Source organism: Eptesicus fuscus, chromosome 5, assembly GCF_027574615.1.
Source record: "Eptesicus fuscus isolate TK198812 chromosome 5, DD_ASM_mEF_20220401, whole genome shotgun sequence".
Lineage (NCBI taxonomy): Eukaryota > Metazoa > Chordata > Mammalia > Chiroptera > Vespertilionidae > Eptesicus > Eptesicus fuscus.
In genome coordinates this window covers 42,869,074-42,887,633 of record NC_072477.1, presented here as the reverse complement: position 1 = coordinate 42,887,633, position 18,560 = coordinate 42,869,074, and the positions used below count along the sequence as shown (strand labels likewise).

Below are 18,560 nucleotides of genomic sequence, written 5' to 3'. Positions count from 1 at the left end.
AGGAATCTTCTCTTCCTGTTTGCCGGGTCCTGCAGCCAGTTCTCCTGCACTGGGCTCCTCCTACAGGGCACGGCTTTCTCCACTGCCTGCCTCCAGCTCCCAGTTCTGGTAGCACACAGCAACCAGCAGTGCCCGCTGCTAGAAGCTTCCCTCAGCACCTTTCCAAAGTGGTGTGCCCCAGCAAGGCACCTGACTGAACTGCTTCTCCAGGACCCCTCAGGTGACTGTGCAGCAAGTTCGAAGGCTGATTTCTAGTATCCACTGGTGAGCCACGCTGTGCTCTTTCCAACAGGCCTCAGACACTCTCTCTCAGCTCTGCCAGTAGTGGCTGTCCCTGTCTTTGCTTTTCTGTGTTTGTCAGAGTTGTCTTTGACTCTTATGAGTCAATTCCCCGTTACTCCAATCTCCTGTTAGTGACCCTTCTGGTTGGACTCTCACTGATCCTGGCATATCCACAATATCTAAAGAAACCTCACAACTCAATAATAAATAAAACAAACCACACACCTAAAAGAGCAAACAAAAGATTTAAACAAACACTTCACCAAATAAAATATATAGAAGGCAGATAAGCACATAAAAATATTTTCAATATTATTAGTCATTAGGAATTGCAGATTAAAACCACAGTGAAATACTACTACATCACAAAACAGCTCAAATAAAAAACACACACAATAATATCAACTATCATTAAGGATGCAAAGCAACTGGAACACTTATGCATTGCTAGTGGGAATACAATGCAAAGGTTCATCACTTTGGAATACAGTTTGGCAATTTTGTATAAAGTTAAATATACACTTATGAATATATCTCATTGTTTTAATTTGCAATTCCTTAATGACAAATGATGTTGAGCATCTTTTTGTATGCTTATTTACTGTCTGCTTATCTTCATGGTGAAGTGTCTACTGAGATGTTTCACCCGTTCCTGGGGTCTTCATGCCCCAAGGATGCCCGTTTTTAAATTGGGTTGTTTGTTTTTTTACTGTTAAGTTTTAAGAATTTGTATATTTTGGATATTAGTCCTTTATCAGATACTAGAAGCCCGTTGCACGAAGTTTCGTGCAATAGACCTTCCTTCACCTGGCTGCCGGCACCAGTTTTCCGCCAGCAGCAGTTTTCCTCTGGCCACCCGTGGATCGGAGCGCCTCCTGCCAGCACGATCGGCCACCCCGAGAGAAACTCCGATCGGGAGGCGCTCCGATCGGCGGGTGGCCAGAGGAAAACTGCTGCTGGCGGAAAACTGGTGCTGGCAGCCACGCAATCGGCCACCCTGAGTTCCGCCACCGGCGCCTTCCGCCGGCTCCATTGGTCCTCCCGCATTGCCTGCAGTTGGGGCCTGCAGGAGGAACGGGGGGCGGGGACTCGTGAGTCCCTGACCCCCACTCATCCTGTCAGCCCAATTGGCCACCCCAAGTCCCGCCCCCAGCCTGCCGCCAGCCCAATCGTGGGCGTAGCGGAGTGATGGTTATTTGCATAGTTCCCTTTTATTAGGTAGGATGTGTTTTGTAAATATTTTATCTCAGGCTGGGACTTTTTCATTCTCTTAACAGTCTTTTGCAGAGCAGAAGTTTAATTTTAATATAATCCAACCAATTTTTTGTTTCATGACTTATGCTTTTGGTGTTGTATCTAAAAATTCATTGCTAAACCCAAAAGTTACCTAATTTTTGTCCTGTCTTCCTCTAAAAGTTTTATAGCTTTGCATTTTACATGTAAGTCTAGGACCAATTTTGAGTTAATTTTGTGAAAGATGGAAAGTCTATGTCTAGATTCTTTTTTTTCTTTGCTAAGGACATTCAATTCTTCCAGCACCATTTTTTGAAAATATTACCCTTTGTCCGGCCAGTGTTGCTCAGTGGTTGAACCAGGAGGTCATGGTTAGATTTATGGTCAGGACACATGCCCAGGTTTCAGCCTCAATCCCCAGTAGGGGACATGCAAGAGGCAGCCAAGCAATGATTCTCTCTCATTATTTGATGTTTTTATCCCTCTCTCCATCTCCCTTCCTCTCTTTGTAATCAATAAAAACTCATATTTTTTTAAAAGAAAAGGCTATCCTTTTGAATTGCCTTTTGCTCCTTTGTCGAAGATCAGTTGACTATTACTTAATATAAATTTTACTTCAATAAAATTGTCTCAAAAAATACATGCACACAAAAAATACATATTTTTCAAAAATATAAACAAAAGTATGTACTTTAAACAGAGTAAAGTGATTGCTGAGGTATATGAGAGGGTGTGTGGTTTGGCTCTGAAAGAGAGTGAGTGAGTGAATTAATAAATAAATAGAAACAGTGATAGGCCTTGCACAGACCATTGATGATAATTTAGGCAGATTGATGGCTAAATTCTTCTCTTATTTTTCCTGGGCCCCAGGCAACTCAGGTAGAAACTACATTTCTTAGTGTCACCATCCCGTACCACCCCCCTCCTTACTACTTGCTATATCGACTAAGCTCTCACCAACAGGATGAGAGTAGAAGTGACTGTACAATTTCTAATTTCATATTCTTAAAGACACTTGCTCTGTACTCTATCCTTCTTGCCTTCCTGCTCATCAGAAATGGTCACAAGTGGAGCAGCCTTAAAACCATGTATTGAAGATAGCGGAGCTGCCTTGCTTGTCTGGGTTCCTGCATGACTTTGAGCAGCAGAGGGTAACATTGGGGAAGTCAGACTTCTCTTCCTGGAAAGTGAGGCTGCATCAGAGCAGCTGTGGGGACTGCCAAAGTGGGGACAAACTGGGGCTGAGTGAAATCAAGAATTGTTCCTTCCTGCCCTAGCTGGTTTGGCTCAGTGGATAGAGCTTCAGCCTATGGACTGAAGGGTCGGGTTTGATTCCAGTCAAGGGCACATGCCCGGGTTGTGGGCTCGATCCCCAGTAGGGGCATGCAGAAGGCAGCCAATCAATGATTCTCCCTCATCATTGATGTTTCTACCTCTCTCTCTTCCTCTCCCTTCCTCTCTGAATTCAATCTACACTAATAAAAGAGTAATATGCAAATTGACCGTACCTTCGCGATGCCCACCAGCCAATCAGGAGTGAGTATGCAAATTAACCCAAAAGAGATGGTGGGATAATTTGCATACACAGGCACAGAGCAGCCAGGGCCGGGGCAGGACGCTTGCATCGTTGCCATGGAGACAACACAGGCATTCTCTCCCAGCCGCTCCAGGCCTCTGGGCAGCATGGGAAGGTGGAAAGGCGGCTCCGGGCTGGAGCGAAAAGGCAGCTCCGGCCAGAGTGAAGGCAGTGCCAGCAACCAGGGGAAGGAAGGCCCATTATTGCACGAATCTTCGTGCATCGGGCCTCTGGTAAAAATATATTAAAAAAAAAGAATTGTTCCTTCCTGAAAACCAACCTTACCCACCCAATCCTCTTGTAGACTTTACTCCTTTTTTTATTGATTTCAGAGAGGAAGAGAGAGGGAGAGAGAGATATAGAAACATCAATGATGAGAGGGAATCATTTATCGGCTGCCACCTGCACGCCCCCCACTGGGGATTGAGCCCACAACCCAGGCATGTGCCCTGACCAGGAATCAAACCGTGGACCTCCTGGTTCATAGGTCAATACTCAACCACTGAGCCATGTCAGCTGGGCTATGGTCTTCACTCTTAATGGCTATCATAATAATTCTTGGCCTGGTGTCTTGGAGGCCCAACAATCTCTTCTGGAACAGTCTTTGGCATTTGTGGCTTTCTCTGGCCTCAAAGATATGTATCCAAGTTCTGGGTGTGGTGCAAAAAAAGGAAAGTGACTCACGCCCTCCACCAGTGCATGCACCCATAACACATACACCAGATCCCTGTGCACATTAAGGGGAGGATGGCATTCGTGAAGGAGAGAGAGGTTTAGCATGAACAATTTACTGATATAGGCAGGTTCACACTTAATCATTCTACTCTGGCATTCTACTAGAATTTATTTAGTGCCCCCACCATCCCCCAAACTGAAAATTCAGTACCACAGTGGTATTTACAACTCACATGCAGTTAGGGTTACAGTCTTACATTGTTATTTTTAATCTTTTTGTATCATTTTGTTTGGGTGTGTCTCTTCCAGGCAAATTGTTGATTTTTAATCCAAACTTTGAGTCTTTGTCTTCTACTAGGTGGTTTAACGCATTTACATATATTGTTAAATTATGTATTTAGTTTTTTGGCAATCTTGCTATGATTCATGCTTGTTTATGATTCTAATTACTTTTTTCCTGCCTCTTTAAAATATATTTTTATTGATTCAGAGAGGAAGGGAAAGAGATAGAAACATCAATGATGAGAGAGAACCATGGGATGGGCTGCCTCCCCCACTCCCACATTGGGGATCCAGGCCTCAACCCGGGCATGCTCCCCATTGGGAATCCAACTAAGACCTTCTGGCTCACAGTTCGAAGCTCAACCACTGAGCCACACCAGCCGGGCTTTCTTGTCTTTTATTGTGCAGATTGTGTTTGGTTTGCTTTTATCTTGCTGTGATTCGGAAGAAAATTATCCTATTTTAAAATTCTAATAGGCTTAAGTGTTATGTTTTTATTGATTTTTAGAGAGAGGAAGAGAGAGGGATAGAAACACCTGATGAGAGAGAAACCTCCTGCACTCCCTTTTCTGGGGATCGTGCCTTGACCAGGAATCGAACCTTGATCTCTTCTGTTCCTGGGGTGGATACTCAACCACTGAGCAAACCAGCCCGGCAGCTTAAGTTTAAAAAGATATTTTTTATTTTAAGAGGACCTGCACATCATTATTAAGCATGTTCTAAGTCTAATAAAATATCAGTGTTCTTCTAAGAATTCTATTTCTTAGTGTCTGTACCTTAGCAAATCACCTCCAAAGGAAATGATGCAGATTTTTAGTGTAGGGATAGTATGGTAAGATTTTAGACTTGGTACAAAATAAATATGTAATTTATCACACATACTGCTACTCAAAAGTCCAGCTGTGATCTTCAGTGACCCTTTTGAATTGCAGCTAATCTTCTTACTAGTTTTATTAGAATTAATTGATAATGTGGTGATTTTTCTTTTGTTTCTCAGCCTTCTTTACTCCATTGACATCACATTCTCATATACATAATCTGTCTTTGAGGAATAGTAAACATTGTGTAGAGAAGTAAAATAAATAGCCCCTCATAGTTTTTTTGCATGATATCTATAAAAGCACTTTGTAAACATATGAGTGGTAAAATCAGCCCTTCAAGGGGTCTTCCAAACCCTTGTGATTTTATAAGGAAGGTCCTTAAATATGACCAACTTAATTTTTTAAATACGAAGCTTTACTTAAATTAAAATTTATCTTTTAATAAATTTCATTTTTCCCATGTCTTCGCACCACAGATAATATTAGGAAAGAAAGAAGCACGTGCTGTTGCAGAATAAACATGAGTTACTCTTATTTGACTATTTAAAATTCTAACAGAATTCAAGCACACATAGCCATGTGACTGTGATTATGAGCAATTGCACTTGCTCCATTGTTTGTTTTTCACTTGGTGCTGCCATGTGGTTCCTAATACAAATGATCCTCCAGGCACGCTCTTTCCTGTGCCTTCTGGATGTGGATGCGGTCTTTGTGTTTGGTGCATCTCCGCTGCCTCCTTCCCAGTTCTGAGAATAAGAATTTTTCTATTGGTAAAAGAAGAAGAAAGTGAAAGTGAGTAAAAGAATCACACCTCACAGACACCAAGATCATTCATTATCCCCACAACCATTTCTGGTGCCACTGGCTGGGCTGATCGCTGTGAGCTGAGGCTAAGTGGTGGGTCACGTGCACCTTGGGGCAGCTCACTGAACCAGTCATGTCTCTGCCTCTCAAGAAAGAGCACTGTAATTCAAGGGAGTGAGAGTGTTATCTTATATTTGAATCCACTGTATTTAGATAGTTGACTAATTTCAAATTAGGAAATATACCTGGATGAGCCTGGCATGTGTGGCTCAGCTGGTTGAGTGAAGTCCCGTGCACGGATAGGGCACCAGTCAGGGCACATGGCCAGGTTGCAGGCTTGATGTTTCTCTCTCATCAGTGTTTTTCTGTCTCTCCCTTCCTTTCTCTGTAAAATCAATAAAAATATATTTTAAAAAATATATAGTGAATGATAAGAGAAAGAACAGTATATTCTGGCTTAAAAGATAAAATATTAGAGATATAACTAAAGCCTAACTGAGACAATGAAGTCTCTGGTTTAAAGAAAACAAAATAAGCCAAGCCCTGGCAGGTGTGGCTCAATTGGTTGAGTGTTGTCTCATGCACCAAAAGGTCGCTGGTTCCATTCCCAGTCAGGGCACATGCCTGGGTTTCAGGTTCAGTCCTTGATGGGGGCTTGCAGGAGGCAACTGATTGATGTTTCTCTCTCCCTCTCCCTTCCTCTCTCTCTAAATCAATTTAGAAAAAAAATTTTTTTAAATAAGCAAAAAAAAAAACAACCCGAAAAACAATTACAGCCCAACTTCCACTTTTATTGAAGTACTAGGGGCCCTGTGCACGAATCCGTGCACCTTGAAAGGAACTGTGGGCAGCGAGGCTGCAGTGGGCACAGGGGTGGGTCTCGGCACATCCTCTGTGCCCCCTCCTGGACCCTCTGACCATGGCCCCCAGGTCCCCTGTCTGCCAGCAGCCCCACTCCCACCGCTGCTGCTCCCACGTGTGGAGCAATTGGGGCCAGCGCCAGCAGCGGGTGCAAGTGGGGCTAGAGCTGTCAGCGGGTGCGAGCAGCGGCTGCTGCCCCCATCACCCCTCAGGAGCAGGGGGAGGTGGAGAAGCCCTCAGAGGTGATCAGGGCCGGCAGCTGCTGCTCGCACTCGCTGATGGCGCCGAGTGATCAGGACTGGCGCCGAGCACCAGCAGCGGGTGCGAGCGGGGCCGGCACTGGCAGTGGGTGCAAGTGCCAGGCAGGACCGTGGCGCACAGGAGCAAAAAATTTTCAGTAACCACTAGAGGCTCTCCCCAATGACAGCGACCGGTGCCATGCCTTGGTCTGGCGCCCCCACTCACCTGCTCCACCATCCTGCTGTGGCCAACGCCCGCCATGTTCTGCACACACCCCTGGTGGTCAGCGCACGTCATAGCGACCAGTTGTTCGGTTCTTCAGTTGTTCCAACGTTCGGTCTATTTGCATATTATTAGCCTTTTATAGGATAGCATATATCTGCTCATTTATTTTTAATGAGTAAATGATTTTCAAAATTCAGTGCTTGACCCACCACTTGTAAATTTCTTGGAACAACCTTGCCTCTGATGACAACATAACAAGGTGTTACAATAATAAAACTGCTGGACATTATCTTTCTTGAGCCATCAAATTGATGAATGAAACAGTGTCACTTGACTTTCCTCACAGTAAGATGTTATTTCAACACATTTTGTTGAATATATAAATGCCAACAGTTCATTCAAAAATACAAGACTATAAATGAAAAGTAATCTCTTGTCTACCCCTGTCCTCCAATCACTCACGACTTCTTTTCCCAGGAGAGGTGGCTCCGGCTTCAGTTTCTTGTGTGTCCTGCCAGAATATTCTACATAATCAGTGAGTTTCATATATATATATCAGTTAGACTGCATAAAACAGAAAGCCACTACCCTGGCTTAACCAAATACGTGCTTCTGTTTCTCATTAACAGGCAGTCTGGAGGCAGGCAATCGAGGTCAGGCAGCGTTGTCATGACATCATCAATGTCCCAGCCACTTTCCATCCTTTGACTGTCAAACTTAACGTGTGGCTTTTGCTTTCTTGTTTATTATCTCATGGTCACAAGTTGACCATTCCACCTTCACTCTCACATCTGTATTTCAGAAATCAAGAAGTAGAAAGAAAGAGGGAAAGTGATACTTGTATTAAAGCAAAAACATCCCAAAGGTCTCCAGCTATCTTTTATTTATATCTCATTGCCCACAGTGGTGTCACCTGGCCACTTGGAGGGAGCCTGGGAAGTGGAATATTTTATCTAGGCCCATTGCCACTCTCAACAAAGAAGGGCAGCAAAGAATTGTATACTATATCCATCAATCCTATTTTGCTTTTTTCACTTAACTCTGATTCAACATGCTTTTCCTTCTCAGAATATAGACTTGCAGTATCAGATTCATTTATTTGTTTATATTTATTTCATAAACTAAAGGTCCGGTGCCTCTTGCAATCTGGGACCCCTCGAATGGTCGAACGGTTGAACGGCCACTTAGGCTTTTATATATATAGGTAAGAATGTGTTGCTCACTTAGGTGGCAGAGCCTAATTGCCTTCCAATAACTGTTTCTGCTATTTTTAGAACCACTGACTTTTAGATGGACACAAGGCCACGCAGAGTAAGACTGCATTTTCAGGCATGCTTTCAGCAAGGTGTGGCCATATGATGAATTTCTGGAATGAGAGCCAAAGTGAAGTGTGCACCTCCCAGGTCCTGCCTTTGTAGAGGACACAGGTGCCTTCCCCTCCTCCTTTTTTTCCTTCTTGCTGGCTGCACAGAGGACTTTGTGGTGCTCCCTCATGCAAGTAACAGCAGCCAAATCTACATCCTAACTAATACCTCCATCAATGTGCCAGACACTGCACTAGAGCCCAGGAAACACACACACACACACACACACACACACACACACACACACACACAAACTCGATAAATTAACTTTCTGCCTTTGAGAAGCTCAGAATCTGGTAGGGAAGACCAGTGTGTGAACGGATATCTTTGAAGTCATGTGGTCAGTGCTGTGGTGGGCCCAAGGACCTTTGGAGCCCAGCAAATTCAATCATTTGTGCAGCTTTCTAGCCATTCACCCATTTGTTCATTTACCCACTTATTCATATAACAATTCGTCTATCATCCACCCATTTTTTCTTCCAGTCACCCCTCTCTCCAACACAGCTCATAAGAATCCTAAATGGTTGTTTTTGGATGTTTGTTTTATATATATATATATATATATATATATATATATATATATATATATATATATATATATGATTTCAGAGAGTAAAGGAGAGAGAGAGAGAAAGAGATAGAAACATCAATGATGAGATAGAGTCATTGATCAACTGCTTCCTGCACACCCCACACTGGGGATCGAACCTGCAGCAACCCAGGCATATGCCCTGACAGGGAATCAAACAGTGACCTCCTGATTCATGAGTTGATGCTCAGCCACTGAGCCACACAGGCTGGGCTGCAGTCTTTTTTGTAGAGAGTTACGCAGGATCCATTCTGATGTGCTTTTATTAAAATTGAACCAAACACAATGACACCTTTTACTTTAATTTTAACAGATGCCAGGTACCAAGATCATCACATACATGCAATATAATGATGAAATTTCATATTCAAATCACGTAGTAAATGCTTATTTGTGCACATTTTTATATTTTCCTAGATAATAAAAATTACATATTCACTAGACAGTCCCTTCCCCTTCTGAGTCAGATGTGACAACAGTTCACATTATAGCCAACCCTGAGGAAATGCAGGGAGAAAGGAGAAAAACAAATTCGGTGTTGACTATAGTCACTTGTGATGCTATAAAACTAAGGGCCTGCCTGACCAGCGTGGTTCAGTGGGTTGAGTGTTGACCTATGAACCAGGAGGTCAGGGTTCAAATCCTGGTCAGAGCACATGTCTGGGTTGCAGGCTCGATCCTCAGTGTCGGGTATGCAGGAGGCAGCCAATCAATGACTCTCTCATCATTGATGTTTCTATCTCTCTCTCTCTCCTTTACTCTCTGAAATCATATATATATATATGGCATATATATATATATACAACAACCATTTCTCTCCCTCTCCCTTCTCTCTGAAATAAATAAATATAAAAATTTTTAGAGAAATTAAATAGTTCACATATTGACCCCCCTTTAACAAATATTAAATGTTATTCATGAAAAATTCAGTCAATTTATTTAGCTTAAATCATTAAATATCAAACTTCTAACAAACTTAGGTAGTTAACTCTAATATTAATAGAGGTGAACTGAGGGGAGAAAAGGGCAAGGTAGGGGAAAGAGGAGAGGGAAGGTGCCGGGAACCAATTCCAGCATGTCATAATTAAAAGAGTTTCACCAATAGGTTGGTGAAACTTGGGGGGCTCAACAAGGGCTGAGCCACAAATGTAATTACCTGTTGGAAAATGGTTTCAGGACATTTCCCCAAACCTAAAGATTTGTATATATTATTGTCTGCTGCTAGAGAGCTCAGAGCATCTTAAATCTGCATGTTATTGCCTCCTGTTGGCCAAACACCTGAATAGCTGTAGGCTATTCCCCAAACTGACAATGCTTCTGTAAACCTTACCCTTTGAAGTGTATTATCTCCACCTTGCCTTAGGACAAATTGTGTTAATAAATAGCACGGGGTCCTTAGACAAGGGGTAGTCTTTCAGCTCCTTTAGCTGAAGATCCTCTGAACCCCAATGCCTTTCAAAATTACCTTTCGTCCTTGGACTACTTCTTGAATCTACGCATCAGCTCCTTTCTCCAGATTGCTGAACCCTTTGTAAAGCTGGAACAAGAACCCCGGCAGGAAGTTGAAAATTTTCTTTTTCAAATCTAAAGATCTCAGAATCTGTAGAAATTCAGCCTTGTTCTTGGTACTAGGAGTGGAAGGGCACAGAGAATCAGATCCCTTTTCCCCTGTCCTGTGCAGGACATTTACTGTCTACTCAAGTGGATGAGATACACACCTGCCAAGTCAAATAGCAGAATGGGATGATACTACAAGCAACGCCGCCAAGGGGATATGATATGGCTAATGTTGAATAAACTTCACGAATGAGAAATATGGATTCCTCCAAGTGGGCAGCGGTAGTCGCAATAGGTTAGAATGGCCCAGGAAGCTCCTCCTACCTCCTCTTCCTTTCCTTCCTCCCAGCTCCAGGCACTGGGGGAATACAGTGATGAACTAAACTGAGTGAAATTCTTACCCTCATGGCACTTCCCTTCTAGTGGGGCAAGACGGACAGTAAACAAAATTAATAAAAACAGTAAAGTGTATAGGACTGTGATAAGTGGTAGGGAAATAACAGAACAGGGAAAATGGACTATTGTAGGGTGTAATTAAATTTGGTGATCATGGAAGGCCCCACAAAGAAGGTGACTTGAATAAAAAGTGAAGGAGGGAGGGAGGGAGGGAGCTATGTAGGTAATGAAGGGAGAGCATTCCAGGCAGAGGGAACATATGTGCAAAGCAGTTATTCAGTTCCTACTGTGTGACCACATGACAACGACAGCAATATGTGGCTACTTACCAAACCATCTTCAACCAACTTCAATGCCTATTACAAAGAATGAGAGTTTTAGAGCATTTGAGATCTTGTTCCCCAGCATATGTCATCATTTCAGCTTAAATAAACTCATAACAATTCTAAAAAAGAAAAAAAAAAAGTTGTTTTTCTTTCCCAGAGGTTCAGTGTACATAGGGGTTCAGTTGCAACATCTGAATTCTTAAAAGGAGGCAGCCCTAACACCCAAAGTGGGGGTAGGTGAAGGGAGTCCAATGATGACTTTCCGGTCAGTGTGATGGAGGGATGGTAAAGCGAAGGGAACATAACGATAACAGGGAGATTCTGCTGCAGAGCACTCCATCATCACAACTCGGGGCAACTGGCCTGCCCTCTGCCGAGGTTCTGGGCTGAGATGCTTCCACAGGCTCGAAGCAGCTGGGCTGCTGAAGCCACAGACCCAGCGAGGAGCAGCTCCCCGGCTGGTGTTAGATATCATGGAGACTCATACACCCTCCAAAGCGCCTCAGATTACCAGGCAAAGTTGGCTCTGACAAGGTTTGGGAAAGGAAGTCCTGTCCTTCCAGGCTAGCCTCTATCATCAGACTCTGGAGGAGTCCGCCTCCCTGTAAAATACTACATAAGGAGTCAACAGCTAAGCTAGTGTGGGGCTCTGGCTTCAGGATGAATGAGTGTTGCCCCCTAGAACTGAGTGACCTCCCAGTGCCTTGATCTTTCATCCCTAAAATGGGAATAATAAAAATAGCACCTATCTCATAGGGTGTTGCAAAATCATAGCCCTCAATTGGTGATAACTATCATTACTTAATATTAATAATTATTATTAGTAATACTTCTCTCAGAATTGTTGCACACACTGCAGTATGTCCCAATACACAGATGTTAAGGGTCTCCTGAAGCTGGTTAAGTAGAGTGGTTGAGAGCATACTGGTAGGCTCTTGGTCTGACTGGGTTTATACCCAGGATGTAACTGTGTTCCCTTCGGCAAGTTACTTAAACTTCCCGAGCTTCTCTTTGCTCATCTATAAAGTGAAAAAAGTAATCGTGCACATGTCACTACCTGGAAGGAGGTTGGGCCGGCTTTCCACAGCCAGAGTATCTGTGCTGTCCATAGGGCCTGGGCAGTGAGGGAGTATTTGTTTATTACTAGGATAATTATGTTATTACTGGGGGCCCAGCGCCTGAATTCATGCACCTTGAAAGGAACTGTGGGCCGCAAGGTTGCGGTGGGCACAGGGGCGGGTCTCGGCCCATCCTCCACGCCCCTGCCCGACCCCTCCCGCCACAGACCCCAGTCCCCTGTCTGCCCACAGCCCTACTCCCACCGCTGCTGCTCCCACACACTGACAGCGCTGGCCTCTCTCACACCCACTGATGGCACGGAGCGATTGGGGCTGGCGCCAGCACGGATCGCCCCTCAGGAGTAGGGGGAGGTGGAGAAGCCCTGAGGGGCAATTGAGGCCGGCAGCCACCACTCACACCTGCTGACAGCACCGAGTTATCCGGGCTGGTGCCCAGCACCGGCAGCAGGTGCGAGCGCCGGTGGGGACCGCAGCATGCGGGAGCAAAGAATTTTTAGTAACCACCAGAGGCTCACCCCAATGACAGCAACGGGCACCCTGCCTTGGTCTGGTGCCCCCACTCACCTGCTTCACCATCCCACCATGGCTGATGCCCACCATGTTCCGTGCACGCCCCCTGGTAGTCAGCGCATGTCATAGCGACCCGTTGTTCGGTTGTTCCTCTGTGGTCTATTTGCATATTAGGGTTTTATATATATAGATATTAATAGCACCTACCTCAAATGGTTGTAGAGCGCTTTATATAGTATCTGGCAATAACTATGTGCCATTATTTATTTTTATTTTTTTCTTTATTAAGGTATTACATATGTGTCCTTATCCCCACATTGCCCCCCCTACCCCTGCCATTATTATTGCCCCCATTTTATAGATGAGGAAATTGAGGCCCAAAGAGGTTAAGAGACCAGACCCAGGGGCATGCAGCTAGCTAGTCTCCTGCAGGGCTGGCACTGGAATCCAGGGGTTCCGAAGGTGCCCCCGCAGCTGCCCAGCCTGGGAACTAGACAACTCTCCCCTCCCCCTCCAGCTCCCTGGGAACGGAAAGCTGGCTGCCCTCCAAGACCTGGCAGCCCTGGAACCCTGCCCCCACTTCACCCTCCCCCATCCCCAGAACAAAGTACACTTGCCACGGGAACATTCCAGCCCACTGATGGCCAGGCAAGCGCAGCGGCCACGCCCCCAGGACTGCACCAGGCATCTGCGCCCCGGGCCAAGCCCCTGGTGCCCCCTCCTGGCCCCTGAGCCTGCCTGCTAGTGCAGATGCAATTGCACCGGAGGAATCCTCTCTCTTTCCTAGCCTCCGGGACACAAAACTGAAAAGGCCGAGGGACGAGGTGGGTGGCAGATACAGAGGATGGCGTTTGCCCAGCAACTGGGCGAAAGCGGCATTCTCTGTGGCGTCAACGCTGGGCCCGGCCAGTCCCCTCTTCCTCATTTTGTTCCTTTATATGAAACTAATGCATGCTGTTGTTAAGAAAATAAGGACAAGTAGAACTAAGAGAAAGATCTCAAGAATCCTACCACTCTAAGACAACTGCTATTAATTTTTATTATGTCCTTCCAGACTTTTCTATGCCCCAAAACACAGAGGTATAGTGACATGAAAGGGATCATGCTATCATACTGTTTGTTTGTAATAATAGACTCATGTGTTTAGAGCAGTTTTAGGTTTACAGAAAGTCGAGGAGAGAGTGCAATTCCCATACACCCATTGTCACCACCCTCACAGTTCTCCCTGTTATGAACCATCTGCATTAGTGTGGTTGGTTTCTTATAATAGAGGGACTAATATTGGTATATTATTATCAACTAAAGCCCATAGCCTAATTAAGTACACTCTTTGTGCTGTAGAGTTCAGTTTTGATAAATGCATGATGTCATGCATCCACTGTTCCAGTATCACGGAAAATTTCACTGTCCTAAAAACTCCCTGTGCTCCCCCTACTGTCTCTCCCTCTCTGACTGGTGCTACCACTGATCTTTTCACTGTCTAGTTTTGCCTTTCCCGGAATGTCATATGGTTGGAGTAAGATAGTAAGTAGCCTTTTCAAGCCGGCTTCTTTTACAAAACAATAAAGTTCCTCCATGTATTTTCATGGATTAATCGCTCATTTCTTTTTATCACTGAGTAATATTCCATCGTGTAATGTTTATCCATTCACCTTTGGAAGGACATCTTCGTTGCCTCCGGTTTTAGGCAGTTATGAGTAAGGCTGCTATAAATATTCGTGTGCAGGTTTCTTATACTGTTTTCCAGTTTGCTTTTTTCAATTATGTTATGAATGGTTTTTGGTATTATAAGTAGAGATATATACCATAATTTTGATGGCAACACAAGATTCTATCACAGTTTATCTAACCAGCCACTGTTATCGAACATGTAGATTATTGTCTCTGATTCTGACCTGGTAGAACTGCCCGAACTAGTTCGTCTACACTTGACAGTATCTTGTCCTGAAGGCTGAGCCCTGTGTTTGAATCTCAGACCCCCCTTACTGTTCGGCCCTGGGCAAAGTTTTTCATTCCCTATGACTTGGTTCCTCCTCTGTGAAATGGGAATGATTATTGTGAGGATTAAATGAGCTGATACAAGTAAGGTGTTTTTAGAACATTTTAGAAACTGCCACATGTAAACCCATAAAATACAGCTTTTAGTATTTGTTATATTGAACATCTACTCTGTGTTCTGAGATACGCATGGTGGAAATTATCAAAGACTAAATTATGTATATAATCTTACCCTCAAAGACTTTTGGGTTAACTCCCACTGGGAGTATGATACAAAGCACAGTAATAGTAACTCTTTGTCTTCTCTGTGCGCTGTAGTTCTGGAAAATGACTGGAGAAGAGGTTGAGGAGTTAGAGCATTTTTCCAAGGGTTGACTATGCCAGGGTCACAGTAGAAGAATGAGGGAAGTAGGAAGAATGAGAAATTGAATTAAATTAAGGGATGTGCATAAGAGTCTGGGTTATGATGGATGACCATCAATGGATGTTGAATTTATTACTTTTTCTATTGAAAGTTTATTATATTACTAGTAGCCCATTTGCAGGAAGAATCCTGCAAGCAGCCGCCGTTGCGGCCGCTGCACCTGCACCCACGTGCCGCTGCCGCCCATCCCGCCCCGCCCCGCCCCGCCCCACCCTGTCCCGCCCGGGCTTTCCCTCTGGCAGCCACCTTGCTTTCCACTTTTCCTCCCTCTTACTTCTAAGTTGTCTTCAGTCTTCACTCCTCCCTTCCTCAGCGTATGCAAATTAACTGCCATCTTTGTTGGGCAATTTGCATACTCACCCTGATTGGCTGGTGGGCGTGGCTTTGGCTGGTGGGCATGGCTTGGGCGTAGCGAGGGTGCGGTCAATTTGCATATTACTATTTTATTAGGTAGGATTATGTGATTCTTCTTTATTTTGTTCATATGGTAAGTTTTAATGATAATTTTTAAAAATATGTTTTTGATTTCAGAGAGAGGAAGGGAGAGGGAGAGATAGAAACATCAAAGATGAGAGAGAATCATTTATTGGCTGCCTCCTACTGGGGACAGAGCCTGCAACCCAGGCAAGTGCCCTGACCCAGGAATCAACTGTGACCTCCTGGTTTATGGGTAAATACTCAACCACTGACCCACACTGGCCGGGCGATAATTTTTAAATTTATACCAACCGTACTTTCTTGGAATAACACAAACTTTCAGGATTTATTATCTTTTGTGTGTATTTTTGAGCTCACTTTGCTGGTGTGGCTATCTTTTTCACATCCTCTTTGGGAGTTTGTGAGAATTCTTGCATCTGTGACTTGATATCTTTAATTAGTTTTGGAAAATTCTCAGCCATAAGCTCTTTAAATATTGTTCTTGCTTAATTTCTCTCTCCTTCATGTATTGCACTCCAATTATACATATATTAGGCCTTCCCACCCCCAAGTTTGTATTCTCTTTTAAAACATAAGTCATCAGCAAGGTCATGACCTCAGAATTAAAAATTAAATAAAACTTCAGAATTTAAGAGCAACAACCCAGCCAGCATGGCTCAGTGGTTGAGCGTCAATCTATGGACCAGGAGATCATGGTTTGATTCCGGGACAGGACACATGCCCAGGTTGTGAGCTCAATCCCCAGTGTGGGGCATGCAGGAGGCAGCCGAACAATGATTCTCTCTCATCATTGATGTTTCTATCTCTTTCTTCCTCTTCCTTCTTCTCTGAAATCAATAAAGATATATTTTTAAAAAATAATTTAAGAGCAACAAACAAGCTAAATCACACGTATTTTGATCCAGAAACTAATATTGGGCCTGGCCAGCGTGGTTCAGTAGTTGAGCGTCAACCTGTAGAGGGGTGCGGGGGAGAAACTAATATTGGGATATTACCCAAATTAAAAAAATATGCACATGTTCAATTATCACATTCGTATTTCAGAGAAGAGGCATTAAGGATTCATGCCATAAGTTTGTTTACATATACATCTAGTATATTGAGTCCAACAGTGATACATTTTTCAAAGAGATTGCACCTCTTAAAATGTTTCTTTTCATATCTGTTTCATAGATTAACTAAAGCATCTTATTTCTTAAGCAGTTGGCATCCAGATCCAAAGTATATAGTCATCATAACGAGTACCTGCCACTTGTTTCCACTGGAAACCCAAAAGCAGTGATGGGCAACCTTTTGAGCTTGGTGTGTCAAACTTCGCCAAAACTCTGAGCATAACTCGGGTAGTGTGTCACTTTGAGGAAAAAACATTATTTCACAAATGTTTCATCCTCAGGAGCAGCAAATGTTTCATCCTCGGCATGCGGCCGCCTCAGTGGCCGCGTGTCATCAGAAATGGCTACGCGTGTCAGTGCTGACACGCGTGTCATAGGTTCGCCATCACTGCTCAAAAGGCAAATTCTTCCCTGGGCCTTCCTCACAGTGACCACAGAGGCTCTGTCCCAACAGTGCACTGTCGGAAGCCCTGTGAAAGGCACAGAGACTGAAAGCGGAGGAAATCTAGTCCTTCTTAATGTATTGCTTGCTTTTACCCCTATATTTTATTTATTTCTGACTGCCCATGCAATCTGGATATTTCTGCAGTTCTATTTTTTAGTACATGAATTCTCTTCTCAGCTTTGTCTAATCTGCTATTAATTCCAAACATTGAGTTGTTATTTGGTGGTTATGGTATTTTTCATATCTAGAATTTCTATTTGGTCTCCTTTTATGGTTTCTAGTTCTTTAATAAAGTTATGAGGGAATACAAAGAGTTATTCAGTATATTCACAAGCAGGTAGACTGTGGCCCTAACTCTGGCTTTGAAACTTTTGAGGAGCTGCTAGAGACTATTGCAACATGGACAGTGCCCTCTGAACAGCTATCTACTAGTATTGACCAACAAAGAGCTTCTTAGTTTATGGATGGAAGTTCCAAGGTGAATGGCAGCATCCTGCTTGGAAGGCTGCCACTCTGATTGAAAAACAGTGAAAACAAGTCAGCTCAGTGGATTGCCTGCTGTTTGCCCCTGTGTTTGAGTTTTTATTGACTCATGGGCACTGGTCAATGGCCTGGCCATATGGTCAGGCAGAAGGACAATGAAGAACTGTCCAATTAAAGGGATGCCCATATGGAGCACAGCCCTATGGAAACCACCATGGGAGTTTGAGGGGTGCATTACAGCAGGACATATCGATGCCCATCTTATTTGTGCCTGGGTTGTAATTTATAATGGTGATTGAGTGATGACACTTGGAGGCTATTGAAAGAAGATTTTTATTACTTAGACTAGAGCCCCAGTGCACGAAATCGTGCATGGGTGGGGTCCAACTGGCCCTGCCCCTGATTGGGGTGGGTGGGTGACTGGGGGCGGGGCTGGCCAGGGGAAGGGGACACAGGAGATTGGCCAGCCGGCCCTGCCCCCGGAAGTGCACATCATAGCAAATGGTCATTCTGGTCGTTCTGGTCGCTTAGGGTTTTATATATATAGATTTCCTGAGAGGAGGGGGCATGTTACTTGCCACACAGGTTCACAAGAAAAAGCACCAATGTTGATCAGGAGACAGAAAGCAGTGAGAGGAAGGCCTAAGCCAGATCTTTTATTTGAGTTTCCATGGGAAAAGAAAGGCAGGGCAGGGTAAACAGCTTTGAATTGGCTAGTTTGAATAGTTCTGGTGGGCTTTGGGGTATAGAGGCTGTCCTGGTTGTCTGGTACCTGCTTGGTTTAGGGCAGGGGTAATATTGGCATGGCATGTGAGAGTAAGATAAGGAGGTGGGCCCTGG

The 18,560-nt window shown here is 44.1% G+C and overlaps 1 long non-coding RNA gene across 1 annotated transcript; it reads left to right on the top strand.

Annotated features, from left to right (window-relative positions):
- The first annotated feature begins 5,576 nt into the window (after positions 1-5,576).
- On the top strand, positions 5,577-7,852 carry LOC129148986 (uncharacterized). The gene is made up of 3 exons (XR_008555969.1): positions 5,577-5,661; positions 7,477-7,534; positions 7,629-7,852. It is a non-coding gene; the product is annotated as an uncharacterized LOC129148986 (long non-coding RNA).
- The last annotated feature ends 10,708 nt before the right edge of the window (positions 7,853-18,560 follow it).